General features: G+C 47.7%; 1 protein-coding gene across 1 annotated transcript in view; it reads right to left on the bottom strand.

Moving 5' to 3' along the window:
- The window catches only part of LOC114598576 (protein FAM163A), a 109,250-nt gene extending 98,961 nt beyond the window's left edge, over window positions 1-10,289 (bottom strand). The window contains exon 1 of the mRNA XM_028732393.2: window positions 9,399-10,289. The gene's annotated coding sequence lies outside the window, so the exon portion shown is untranslated. The remainder of the gene's footprint in view (window positions 1-9,398) is intronic.
- Window positions 10,290-13,506: the final 3,217 nt, after the last annotated feature.

The following is a 13,506-nucleotide window of genomic DNA, read 5'->3' as shown; positions in this document are numbered from 1 at the left end:
AACATATTAATAGGCACACACATAAGATGTAGTACTTCTGCCCTTCCAACAATGAACAAGTTGGTTATATCCATATTGCATCACAGAAAGTTATGGTGGGAAACCTGGGCTATTTTGCTGCATGAGTGTACCTGGAAGCTGGTAAAAAATAAAATAAAAAGGTAAATGACCTCTGGGCGGTTGAGTCCAGTCAAAGGCAGCTGTGGGGTTCAGCGCTCATCTCGCTTTCAGGCAGAGGGAGCCAGTGTTTGTCCACAGACAGCTTTCCGGGTCATGTGGCCATCATGACTAAACCGCTTCTGGTGCAACGGGACACTGTGATGAGTGCCAGAGTGCTCAGAAACGCCATTTACCTTCCTGCCATAGTGGTACCTATTTATCTACTTGCACTGGTGTGCTTTCAAACTGCTAGGCTGGCAGAAACCGGAACAGAGCAATGGAAGCTCACCCCGTCATGCGGATTCGAACCGCCAACCTTCTGATCAGCAAGCCCAAGAGGCTTTTGCTGCATCAGTGTACCTGGGAGTTGGTACACTGTGGTTCTGCCTCTATTCACTTAGCTCAGTGCCAGATTACCAAATAGGCAGAGCACCAGCCTATGGGCCCCATGCCTTTTAGGGGCCCCACGACAATGGATCAAAAAAATATTAATTTTGAAAGAAAATTACAAAAATGTATTAGGAGATAATTAGCAACAGAGATTTTGACTGCCCAGGGGCCTCCACAGGATTTGATCCGGCACTGACTTAGCTACCAGATGTTGGGAGATATGTCAGTGGAGGAATTTGCCTTATCTCCTTTTAATGCCAGGTAAGTTCAGTTCTGGAAATCACTGCCAAATGACTTAACACATTGGCCACAGTCATACATAATGCAAAGCCTTGGTTTCCTATACCATACAAGACCGCATCCAGACAAGCCCTTCTGGTTCACTTTTCCCTTCATGGAAGCAGATAAACAAACCACAAGGGGGAGCCACCATTTGTTGCAGGCCTAGCAACCATGGTTTGTTAAGGCAAAAAAGCCCACGGCCCAGAGTTTGGGTAGAATGCTAAGCTACCGCTTCATGGTTTGTTTTTCCATTCACACAGTAAAGGTAAAGGTACCCCTGCCCGTACGGGCCAGTCTTGACAGACTCTAGGGTTGTGCGCTCATCTCACTCTAGAGGCCGGGAGCCAGTGCTGTCCGCAGACACTTCCGGGTCACGTGGCCAGCGTGACGAAGCTACTCTGGTGAGCCAGAGCTGCACACGGAAACGCCGTTTACCTTCCCGCTAGTAAGCGGTCCCTATTTATCTACTTGCACCCGGAGGTGCTTTCGAACTGCTAGGTTGGCAGGCACTGGGACCGAGCAACGGGAGCGCACCCCGCTGCGGGGATTCGAACCGCCGACCATGCGATTGGCAAGTCCTAGGCGCTGAGGTTTTACCCACAGCGCCACCCGCGTCCCTCCATTCACACAGAGGGAGACGCAAAACAGAACTTCTGGAGCTGTGCGCACAGGATCTGTGGCAGCTGGTGCCTCTTGTTGCTGGAGGGGCAGAGTTGACAGCAGGAAAGTTAATGGTAGGCAAAGCCAGGGGCAACAACAGACAGAGCTGATGGTAGTCTGGGCATTTCAAGGCGCACCTACTTGAGAGTAAACCCAGTTAACACAGTAGAAGTTATTTCTGAATAAAACACACAGGAATGTGTTAGCAATCACAGCTAAGTAGTATAGCATCAGCACGTATTTCATATTATACATTACAGAGAGTGACAAAACACCTCCAGGAACAGGAAAAGCAAAAAGGAAGCATGTTGGTCCATAAAGGGGGAACCCTCAAAAATCTATAGCTAATCAATACTTTCATTTGAACAAACCATCACAAAACAGAGGGAAAGCTTTTGTGTTCTCTAGAATTCTTCATCAGGCTGGATGTTACACAAAGCAAGGGATGGGAGGATGCAGAAAAACAAAACAATTAAGTTGGATATTGCAGCCGTTAGGTCATTTATTTAATTTTGTAGTCATGACATCATTTATTATGCCTCATCCACGCCCTGCTTTGTTAACATCCAGCCTGATGAGTTCAGGAGAACTCAAAGGGAAGGAGAGGAGGAAAGAGAAACTGCGGGTGGAGGGGAGATAATCTATTTATGTATGTACCAGGGCCTGTGCCTCTGCTCTTCCATCCCCTGCTATTCCCTTCACATTAACCCTCTAGAGCTTCTTTTTCCTACCCCTTCCAACTACCTAAGCTCACTTTTTGCCAGCCCAACCTCACTTCTGAAGCCACTTCTTCCTTCTATTCTGAAGCCCCACTTTGCACCAGGTATCTCTCTCACTCCCTGCCTCCTCGCCCTCCTTTTGTGCAACCCCTCCATGCACACAGACGGCTTGCATCCTCTTTCTCCCACACACTGCAGCTACTAAGCCCTCTTTTTACCGTCTGCCCAGTTATAAATACACCACCCTTTCTATTCTGCAGACCTTTTCATGCCTCCGCTTTCATCTTTACCTCATGCCTCCCACTCCCTCCTTTTTTGCACCTCCGTTTTTACTTGCACTCATTATCTCCCCTGCTCCTTGCTTTTCTCGACTCTCCCTTGAACACAGACCTCTCCACGCCCATGGCTCACCCTCTCTCCTATTATGCAGCCCCTTTTGGGCACAAACCCCATGATTATATACATTATTGTATCTGAAGAGCCAAGCTGTCAGCTTGTTCCATTATGAAGCTAGTTCAGTTATGAATGTTGTACATATATGGGTGTTTGCTTGTTAACAAAATATATCTTCTAAATTACTGCATTGAATCTGGAACTTCATGTTGAAGACAACGCACGGTGCCAGGAGTTAAATACATTGTGTGAAGGCACTGTGGAATATCTGAGGGCTCTTCATATTTTCTCTCACACGTATGAGGCAGCTGAGGAATGAAAGAGGCAGAAGTTTGAGTAGAGTGAGAAGGGAAAGACACTGAAAGGAAAAATGTGGCTGTTTTAAACAGCAGCAGCCGTTTCAGTAAAGTAGGAGCGGAATATTACTGAGAGGAAAATGGCAATTTTAAAGCACAGCAGAGGTTTGAGTAAAGCTGGGATGGAGAGGCATGGACAGGTTGTTGTCATTTTTTAAAACTGTTTTTAACAAAGATAAATAGGAGAGACGGGTGCAACACAGAAGCTAACACTAAACAGCTGGCAGAACAGAGGCTTTCCAAAATCCCTTCTTGCTGTACTCAAACCTTATTTTAAACTGCCACTCTTCCCAGTGTAACTCTCTGCTTGCTCTGCGAGAAGCCAAGTTACAGGGAACCAGGCAGAGGGCCTTCTCTGTGGTGGCACCCGCCCTGTGGAACGCCCTCCCACCAGATGTCAAAGAGAAAAACAACTACCAGACTTTTAGAAGACATCTGAAGGCAGCCCTGTTTAGGGAAGCTTTTAATGTTTAACAGACCATTGTATTTTAAGATTCGGTTGGAAGCCGCCCAGAGTGGCTAGGTATAAATAATAAATTATTACTATTATTATTATTACTCAACCCTCTGTCTGCCATTGTTTTAAATGGCACTTTCCCTTCTGTGTCTCTCCACTCCTGCTTTATCCAAACCTCTGTTGTTTGAAATGGCCACTCAGTATTATTCCATACAAGCTTCATTCAAACCTCAAATGGGGTTTAAACCATCCACTTTTCCCCCTTTCAGTGTTCTCCCCTGTTTTACTGTACTCAAACTTCTCTCACTTCCATTCTTCGGCTACCTCATCAAGGAGTCATCAAGGATTCCACAGCACTTTACTCAAACCTCTACCATTGTTTTAAATCACTGTCTTCCTCTGAAATTTCTGCTGTTGTTTTGAACTACCACTTTCTTCCTCTCAGTGTATGCCACTGCTGTTCTGCAAAAGAACACCGTAACGGAAGCCAGAGCACACGGGAATGCTGTTTACCTTCCCGCCACAGCAGTACCTATTATTGAAATACCTGACCATAGTAAAAAGAAGAAGAAGTAGTCAACTGACAGGTACACGGCAAATGACTGTTTCCTCAGCCTCTGTTAAAATTAGGCACTGATACTGCCCAGGAGATCCACATTTATACAGGGAGTTTTGCAGTGAAATAGTATCACATTGAAGGAGATTTAAACAGGTGAAAAAATGGACATCAAGATTCAAGTACACACAGATGACTGCATCATATGGTCACTGAACATATTTGTACATAGGCTCACACACACCTCTGCACGTCTCACGAGTGTGTGCACACACCCTTTACAGATTTCCAGCTGAGAGGAAAGAAAAAATATGGCATGAAATCTCTTAACATCACTGGCAAATGAAGCATGAAACATACTTTCAAGGAAGAGGCAGTAACGGAGCCAAGTTAAATATTTCATTTCAGGAGCAAACCCATTAATGTTGAGGATTCTGACCTTCAAATTGTGAAATTGCTGGGGGAAGAAATCATAGAACTGTAGAGTTGGAAGGGACCCTGGGGGTCATCTAGTCCAACCCCCTGAAATGTAGGGATCTCAGCTGGATCATACATGACAAGTGTGCCTTCCAACGACACAATTCTATGGTTCTATGATTCAACCTCTGCTTAAAATCCTCCCAGGAAAGAGTTGGAGTCTCGTTGGAGACTGTTCCACTGTCGAATTTGACACAAGCACACACAGAGAGAAAATCAGACTGCAGTGGAGAGAATGCCTATTGCTTCCCATTCTTCTAAATGAACGCCGGGCTGGTTGAAGTCCAACAGTTAGTCACATAAGAGTCAACAGCAAATTGACAAGAGCAACAACCCGATATTAAATTATCTTGCCCAGGAACAGTTTTTTATTAAGGCCATAATTTACTCATGCCTGCTAAAGGAAGGTGACCGCAGATTGAATTGTGCTGTCCCTACCTGTGAGGATTTTGACCCTGTAGGCAAAAATAAATAGGGAGGAAAGAAAAAAAGAAATGTGACTTTTCCTCTCCCTGACCTCCCCTTCTTATTCAGATTTTACATGCAGCCAGTTAGAAATACAATAGAATGAATCAACACCGGTTGCAAGAAACAGCCCGTGCTACTCCTTGTTCAACACACCACAAATGGCTGCCCAGAAAAAGTTTTAAAAGATAATTGTAGGGTTGCCGTATGTCAAGAATTTCCCAGACTTATCTGGAATACTTTTCTGATTTTCACTGTTTGAAATATGGCAACCCTAGGTAATTGACTTTTACACAGGGCCGCCCCAAGAGTCACCTACAGTCAGCTAGTTGTGTAATGCTATATAGCCAGGGCCGGCCCACACATGAGGTGACCTGAGGCAGTTGCCTTAGACGGCAGAATCCAAGGGGGGTGGCATTGCTATGGCTGCTCCACCTGTGATCTGCTCTGGATGATAGAGAAGTAAGGAGAAGCAGCATGAAATCTCAGCAGAAGCCACCACTTTTATATGTCACAGAAGATATATTTTATTGTTTTGATTTGAACCAGCTAGTCAGCTCTTTGGCTACTAGTCAAATAAACAGTATTTTGAAGCTGATCTCTGGCTAAAGTGAAGACCTGTGTAACTACAGATTATTACGCACAGTGAAAGCAGGTATACTCCTTAGGTGTCATCAGCATTTGTTTAAACCGTTTGATCATTAACCTTTAGCTTTATTGCAAGGTGAAGCTCTTTCCTAATTACCTACAAAGTATATTACAATCCTTAAACTGCTAGTAAAGATGCTCAGTCAAAGAACCACAACCTAAGCTTTCTGTTGCTATATTAATCACAGCAGCTGCCTGGCTGCAGAGCAAACCCGAATGCTGTTCTATAACAGAAACCCTACAACTGGCATCACACTACAGCTAAAAAAACCCCCCTCTCTCCAGATAAAGTTGTCTTTCTCAGCAGAGAGAGAATATTCTAAAATATGCTTGAATGTCCTCTCTCTCTCTCTCTCCCTCTCTCTCTCTCTCTCTCTCTCTCACACACACACACACACACACACACACAATCAGAATCATGCACAATGAATACTGTGGAGAGAAATAGCAGCCGGAATATATGGTGAATGTTTTCATAGGTCCAATGTCCCCACTGTGGAAGGAAGTGTGGATCCAGAACCGGCCTCCACAGTCCCTTATGGACTCATTGTTAAAACCGTGTTTATGGAAGACAATCTTAATTGGCTACGAGTGATCGCCAAAGAAAGAAGAAGAAAGAAGAGGTGCTCTTTTGCAAGAATCAGCATTTAGAAGTCCAAGACAGGCCTAACACAGAGATTATTATATGGAGTTGTGCACTGGAGGGATATAAATGACCAGGCTAGGCAGAGCACGATGCAGTACAGAGTGTGCTTTTCTGTTACGGATGTGGAGAAGGAAACAAATAAAATATTTCCAGGGAAACCTTCCCCCTGCCAGCTCGAGCCCTCCCCGCTATAAACACTATTAAGAGATATAATCATATAACTCTCACCCCTTCCAATTTTCAGGAGTGAAGGGTACATTCGCCAGAACGAGTTACAGGCTGCTGAATGGTGACAGCAACCCAAGATCTCTGTTCAGCAAGATAATGAGTTTTAATTCGCAGACATTCCTTTCAAAAGAAAGTTATGATATACATTTCCTTTAAGGACAGACTGGGCCATGAAAACTGCTCATCCACAGGCAACACTTCACACAGAGCTGCTCTGTGAAAGAGATTGACTTTTAAAAACTTTGATTAGCCAGTCCTGTTTTTAATGGCTTTACCTTTTTTTTGTATACATGTTGTTGTATAAAACCCTGAAATATAAATACATTTACATAATCTGTTAACTGACTTAGAAGTGTGTTCTCAGTTCTTCAGCAAGCAAATAACAATAATAAAAAAGATGTTCATGCATCCCACCATTTAAACCCAAAGAAAGCTTTCTTTCTTCAGAACTGTTATCTTACTTGTGGGTGCATCCACACAGAGCAATACATTTACACGATCTTGGCTTGAAAGAGTTGCCAGAAGGAGGCATACAACTTAGGGATCCTGAAATTGTGGAGGGTTTACTCCTATTCTTCTAGAAAAAAGAGGTGCTGGAACTCACCACGAACACCTCCCTCATTTCCTTAGAATGGCAATGGCGCCCACCAGGAGTGCCAACTTGGCCGCACGACCATGGGTGCCCGGGCCGTGGGTGCCATGCAGCATGCGTGGCCCTGGCATCAAAATTTGTGGGGAATTTTGTGGGTGCTTGGGCACCCAGGTCCCTAGAGGGTTGGCACCTATGGTGCCCACCCGAAAGTTGGCATAACCCACTTGAGAGGTGCTGGAACTGAACTGGGGGGGGGAGCCCTGCTCCTTAACCTTTTCTTCTCTCAAGGATATCCTGCAAGGCAGTGGAGTTTAGGATCAGAGTTTTCCTTCTCCTAGATGGGGTCCCTTCCCAGGTTGACAAGCCCCATCTGCCAACTCACTTCCCTCTTCCCACATGCAGAAACCACTTTCTTGACCATTGGACTGGTCTTGTCCACTCAATCTGCAGGAGCCTGTCTTTGCATGCAGAGGACGTCCTTCACTCACTGAGGGTCTGAGACACATCAGTTACCCTCACATGGTTTAGCTGGCTTGTTGAAGCCGTTCTCTGGATGTGGCCGCTGCCACATGCTTCTAGGAGCCACAGGTGAGAGGTGAGTGCAAGGTGGGAACCAAAGGTGAGCAAACTACCCCAGAAGGAGCGTGACATGTCCCCCACCAGAGGTCAACAAAAAAGGCTTAAAGACTTTCTACTACTTTTTTTAGATTTGCCTTGAGAAACACCAACAACTGGGAAACACTGGCCTGCGAGTGCTCCAACTGGAGAAAAGCCTCTACCAAAGGTGTCATGGACTTTGAAGACGCTCGAACTCAGGACAAAAGGAAGACATGTGCTAAGAGGAAGGCATGTGTGACAAACCCTCACCATGATCAGCCCCCACCCCGGAAACCTATGTCCCCACCATGGAAGGATGTGTGGATCCAGAATTGGCCTCCACAGTCACTTATGGACAGTGTTAAGACTGTGTTCATGGAAGACCATCTTACTTGCCTACGAGGGGTCACAAAAGACAAAGACTGCCCCCCCCAACATCCCATAGTAATGACTACTGGGATAGAACCAGGTGCAGTTTAGTTTGTGTGCAGAGCTGTTAAATGTGGTCTCTTTAGTGACTACAACACACCAACAACTTAACTGGATTCAACATAAAAACAGACTCAGGGCCGACCTGAGATACTTTGCTGCCTGAGGAAGAAAATAAAAACACACAGAGTGTGTGCTCTGCTCTTGCTCATCAGCATCACATACAATCCACCAAGAAGTAGATTGTACAAGCCCCATTGAAATGAATGTTCAATGAAAACTTCTTCATGAAGTGTGCCTCGTGGGTGAAATCACACTCTGCCTGCCCCCCTTCAGGGCAAAGGAACCCCGGAGTGTAACTCAAAAACAAAATACTGAATTGCTCCCCTCTGTAGTTATATGTGATGCCTGGATTTCATTCCACCACCACCCATAAACTCACAAGCAAAAGGACCAGCTTCGTTTACAGAGACTGCTACAAAGAGTTGCCCTCTTTTCTCCCAATTTTATGATCCTTCTAATTTTTACAGAGAGAGAGAAACCCGAAATGTAACAGAGTTCAATTAGCCCAAACGCCTTGGAGGTCTGTCAAAGGGAGCGGGTAGGAACCAGCCCTAGCATAACTCAGCAATCTTGTGTTTATTTGCATTGCATCCCGCCGCCCCCCCCCCCAAACTGGCAGAATTCCAACACAAAGACACCCTTCTCCAACAAAGGAAAGCCAGAGGGAAGGAAAGCAAAACACACAAATCCATATATATATTTCAGGAACTGACTGGAAGGGCGCAGAGAGCAAAAGAAAGCTTCGGTCTGCGAAGACCCTCTGAATACTAAGCAGCCTCAAGGCGTCTCTCCACCGCGTCTCCGCGCCGCGCAGGTTTGTTTTCCAAGGCGCGATCGCGCCAGATCCGTGGATCCCAGAACAAGCAAGCTGTCTTCAGAAGGGGCGGGATGTTAGGGGAAACCGAGTGACCATTCTCCACAGGGAGGGGGGTGTCGGTGGAGTGTCACTCCAGCCGACAAAACGAAAGACCGTGGCAGCTGGAGATAGGTGGAAACGCGCCGCGAGTCTCCACGCAAAAGGGAGGGAGAGAGGACGGGTCGGTCCCCCAACCCTGTCACTACACAAACACACCACACAAACACGCACTGTGCAAGCCCTTCGCGCCGTTTTACAGGGAAATGCCCTTCGGACTTCCCTTCCCCTCGTGTCACAAAGCCCACAGTGCCGCCACTTTGCTGCAGATTCCCTCCAACAGATCTTTCAGAGAGGCAGGGGCGCAACAGAGAAAAACACAGACACACACATGCACCCAGGCGAGCGTGGATTCCAGAGCAACTTACCTGGGAGGCGTCTCTGTTTTGGCTGGATGGGCCGATTGCCTATCCTGCGAGGGTCTGAGCACCCCTGGTTCCAGCAGGCAAGGCAGTGGCGGGTGGGAAGTGTGTAGACTGGCAGCAGAGGCGGCGGGAGCGCAGCGGCGCGGGCAGGAGGGAGGTGGCGCACCACGCGCCCTCAAGCTCTCTCCGAGGCGCGTCTGGCGTCCTTCCTGGCCGGGCTCTCCAAAAGCGTGCGCTGGATCCCCCCCTGCTGCAGGGGGCGCCGATGCTTCATGCTCTGCCGAGGGGGGTGGGACCCCCTTCCTCCGCCCACGCGCACTGCGAGATGCCAGGCGGAGAGACGAGCATGCGAATGGGGCGGAGGGGGGTAAATGTGGGGTGCGATCAGCGGGAGCCCGAAGCCACAATCTCAATCTGCTGGGATGACTCCCCGAGTTTTCAGCCAGCTCCAAACAGTCCCGTTTAAGAGACTGTGATGCGCGGAGAGCAAAATCACTGAAGTTCGCCGAAACAATGCAACGTTTAAAAAGACGTTTTGAAAAGGAAGGAAAGAAAGAAAGAAAGCTAAGCGGTTTGCGTTTTCTCAGGTTGGGCTTCAGGGACCTCGCGAGCCCCTGCTAAGAACCGCCAGCCGCCTCGTTTGAGCGCAGCTCAGCTGGGCAAAGAGGGCAGAAGGCGCTGCAGAGCATCTCCCACCTCCAAGAAGCTGCAGCATCGGCTTAAACACACACACACAAACACACACGGAAACTTCGAGTTCTGCTCCGACTCGGTGACTGAGAAGCATCCGAAGGGTGGAGCCTCTGGAGGGAAGGAGGCCCCCGAGAGATTTCGCTTGAGCTGCAGAGCAGAAGAGCAAAAGGAAAGAGAGCGGGAGCTACGAGCCCATTTGGCCCAACAGGTTGCCAACTCCCCTCTGGAGTCCGTTTAAAAAGATGCTAACTGAGGAGTTGCTGCGAGCGCCAGCTGAATGCGATTAAGCAGGCAGCTCCGGCCCTCCCTTTGGCTGCTGTCCGTGGTGCTGAAAGCTCTCCAGTAGCTCGTTATTGGGGATAAAATCCTTTTCTAACCTCATTAGTCGGCGCTCATCAGCGGCGCGCATCCTGATCCTTCGCCTCAATCATCGCAAATGAAGCTTTACGTCCGCTTGGCCGGGTTTTAATTATTATTCTTTTGACCTTTTGCCTGGACCAAAATAAACGGATTTTCTGATTAACAGGATAAAGACAATGCGAGAAAGCGAAAGAAAAGCTGGCTGCTTTGAGTCTGTGCGTCCGCTACGTGCCTATAGGATCGCGCGTGTTTCTTTGAAATCAAAATGCCCCATCTTTTTTCTGGCTGCACACCCAACAGCGGGTCACTAGTGTGCGTCAAGTATCTTTTTTCAGGGGGCGGCGGAGGAAAAGCAGAGGGAAGCAGCGACCCAGTGCCTGCCGTTTGGCTGAGGTACCATGGAACGTTCCCAAAAGGATGCAATAGGAAAGATTAAGCGAACAAATGAAAACTTGTCATAGTATTAAAAGAGAGAGATTAGTACGTGCACTCGCAACTCTATTATCCTCTTGCCAAATATATCAGACTTTTTGAGCATATTAAATCTGCACACCAAAGCCTGCTATTTTCTGCTTAAATCTCTATCTATGGAATAGACTACATCCCTGGTATCCCTTCAAAGGTCCCTCGTGCTGTGAAAAGCCCCATCCAATCAGAATGCTTTGATTCCCCAATAAGGCAGGGTGAAAGAGCATGGCTACAAATCTCCTTTGTAGTAGTGGCTGACACTATCCAAAGAGTTTGGGGCTGGTAAAATTGGGCATTATCCCCACAGTACCACTGTGGCATCTAAAGCCATCTAATACTGGCCTCTTCTCAATTCCCCAGTCCAGGCCAGCAAAGGGACCCAGAGCACTGGTTCCAAGTCTAGCTCAGCACTGCCTACTTTAGGCATTCCTTGAAACACAGTGGGCTGAAGTGAGCCCAGCAGTCATGTAATTAGCTGTAATTCGCTCTACGCGGGGCTGCCCTTGAAGCTGTCTCAGAAACTCCAGCGGGTGCAGAATGCTGCAGCGAGGCTCCTCACGGGGTCCCTCCCATGGGAGCATATTCACCCAGTGCTTTTCCAGCTGCACTGGCTCCCGGTGGAGTACAGGGTCAGATTTAAGGTGCTGCTTTTGACCTTTAAAGCCCTTCACGGCCTAGGACCCTCATACCTATGGGACCGCCTCTCCCGGTATGCCCCACGGAGAGCCTCAAGGTCCATAAATAACAACACCCTAGTGGTCCCAGGCCCTAAGGAAGTTAGATTGGCTTCAACCAGAGCCAGGGCCTTTTCAACTCTGGCTCCGGCCTGGTGGTACGCACTGCCTCATGAGACCAGGGCCCTGCAGGATCTGATTTCTTTCCACAGGGCCTGTAAGACAGAGTTGTTCCACCTGGTCTTTGGCTTGGAGCCAATTTGATTCCCTCCCCCTCTTTCTTTTTTCTTTTCCTTTCTCCTCCTGCAATGAGGCTACATTTTAATATTTTAATGCTTCAATATTTTAATGTTGTATTTTCATTTTGTTTTTAAGTTGTATTCATCCAACTTGTTTTTTATTATTGCTTGTTAGCTGCCCTGAGCCCGGCCTTGGCTGGGGAGGGCGGGGTATAAATAAAAAATATTATTATTATTATTATTATGTGCTGGTGGTTTTCCAGGTGTTTGATAGCAGCCTGTTTCTACAGTTCCTAACAGGGAGCAAAAACAGGTATTTTTTAATTTAGCTTCTAGTGGGCTCAATTGTCCCTAGTGGGCTAAGTTTGGCTCAGCGTGCCATAAAGTGCAAGCCTGGTCTATTTTGATTGGTAGTAGTTTTCCCAGGTCTCAAGCAGTTTAATGTCCGTACGCCAAGAATCTATAGTGCTTGTGACCCTTCTAAACAGCCTTCCAGCCACTTTTAGGCCTATAATTCTGAAAGACCATCATAAAGCTTGAAGGCTCCTAAAACAGGAACGCAAAATGGAAAAGCACTGGCCGTGCCAGATTGTAGCTCAAGATCACCAAAAGAGAGCTGGCAGCACAATCGCTTCTTTCCTTGATACAAAGGCAATGCTGCACATTAAGTTGGGCAGCTGGGCAATTCTTCTGGCTGAGACTGAAACCATGCCAGAGGAATGATAAATAGTTGCTGGTTACTGGCTCATTAACTCTGCCCTTTTGCTAAGGCAGAGTGGGAGAGGAGCCTCTCCAGAGACATTCCAGGAACGACCACCGTCCATTTGACATCATAGCTAGAAGATCAGCCTCCACATAACTGACAACCAGCTAACTAGGAAGAGTTATTTTCACCTGAATTATGTCTGCCTCGTTCACTAGCATCTTTTAATTTGTTTGGAGGCAGTGGAAGCAGAGAGGCTAACACACACCATAGCTTAAAACCCCCCTTCTTCCAGCCACTGGTTCCGCCGCACTGAGTGCCAAGCCTAGGGGGAGCCACAGAGCATTGCAACTATGACATAGTGAATTGAGCAGAATGGAAGGCCAGAGGCGGGAGGGCACCAAATTTTGGCCTCACACAGAGTGCCACTGAAATGTGAAAGACCAAGGCCTGCCCATGCCAGCTCTTTGGCAAGGCAGGGAAAATGGGAAGCCATGATCCCCTGAATCAGTGGTTTTCAACCAGTGTACCAAGGCACCCTGGGGTGCCTTGAATGATGATCAGAGGTGCCGTGGGAAACACTGGCCTCTGTCCCTCTTTCTTTTCCTCCCTTCTCTGATGCATTCTCCCATCTCTGCCTCCCAAAGGCTTGCACAGCTGTTTGTTGCAGCAGCCCTGGCTACAAGCTCCACAGGCAAATGGTGCCTCTGGGGCTGGTCAGAGGGTGCTGGTTGCCATGAGTTGAGGTGGTCTCCGAGCAAGCATGCAAGCAGGTGATGGAGCCCAGCCAGCCAGTCTACCAGTCCTTGCTGTTGGGAATGGACAGACAAGTCCCAGGCCCCTGTGGGGCAGTTTGAGGTGGGCAGCTCAGAGACCAGGGGTGGCGGCAGCGGCTGCCCAGAGGACTCCCAAGGAGAGGGGAGAGGAGGCCGAGGGAACACTCCGCATGGGAGGGTGTTCAAAAAAGGGTGAGA

This window comes from Podarcis muralis, chromosome 5 (genome assembly GCF_964188315.1).
Source record: "Podarcis muralis chromosome 5, rPodMur119.hap1.1, whole genome shotgun sequence".
Classification (NCBI taxonomy): domain Eukaryota; kingdom Metazoa; phylum Chordata; class Lepidosauria; order Squamata; family Lacertidae; genus Podarcis; species Podarcis muralis.
Note: the sequence above shows the minus strand (reverse complement) of the source record. Positions and strands in the feature narration are given on the sequence as shown.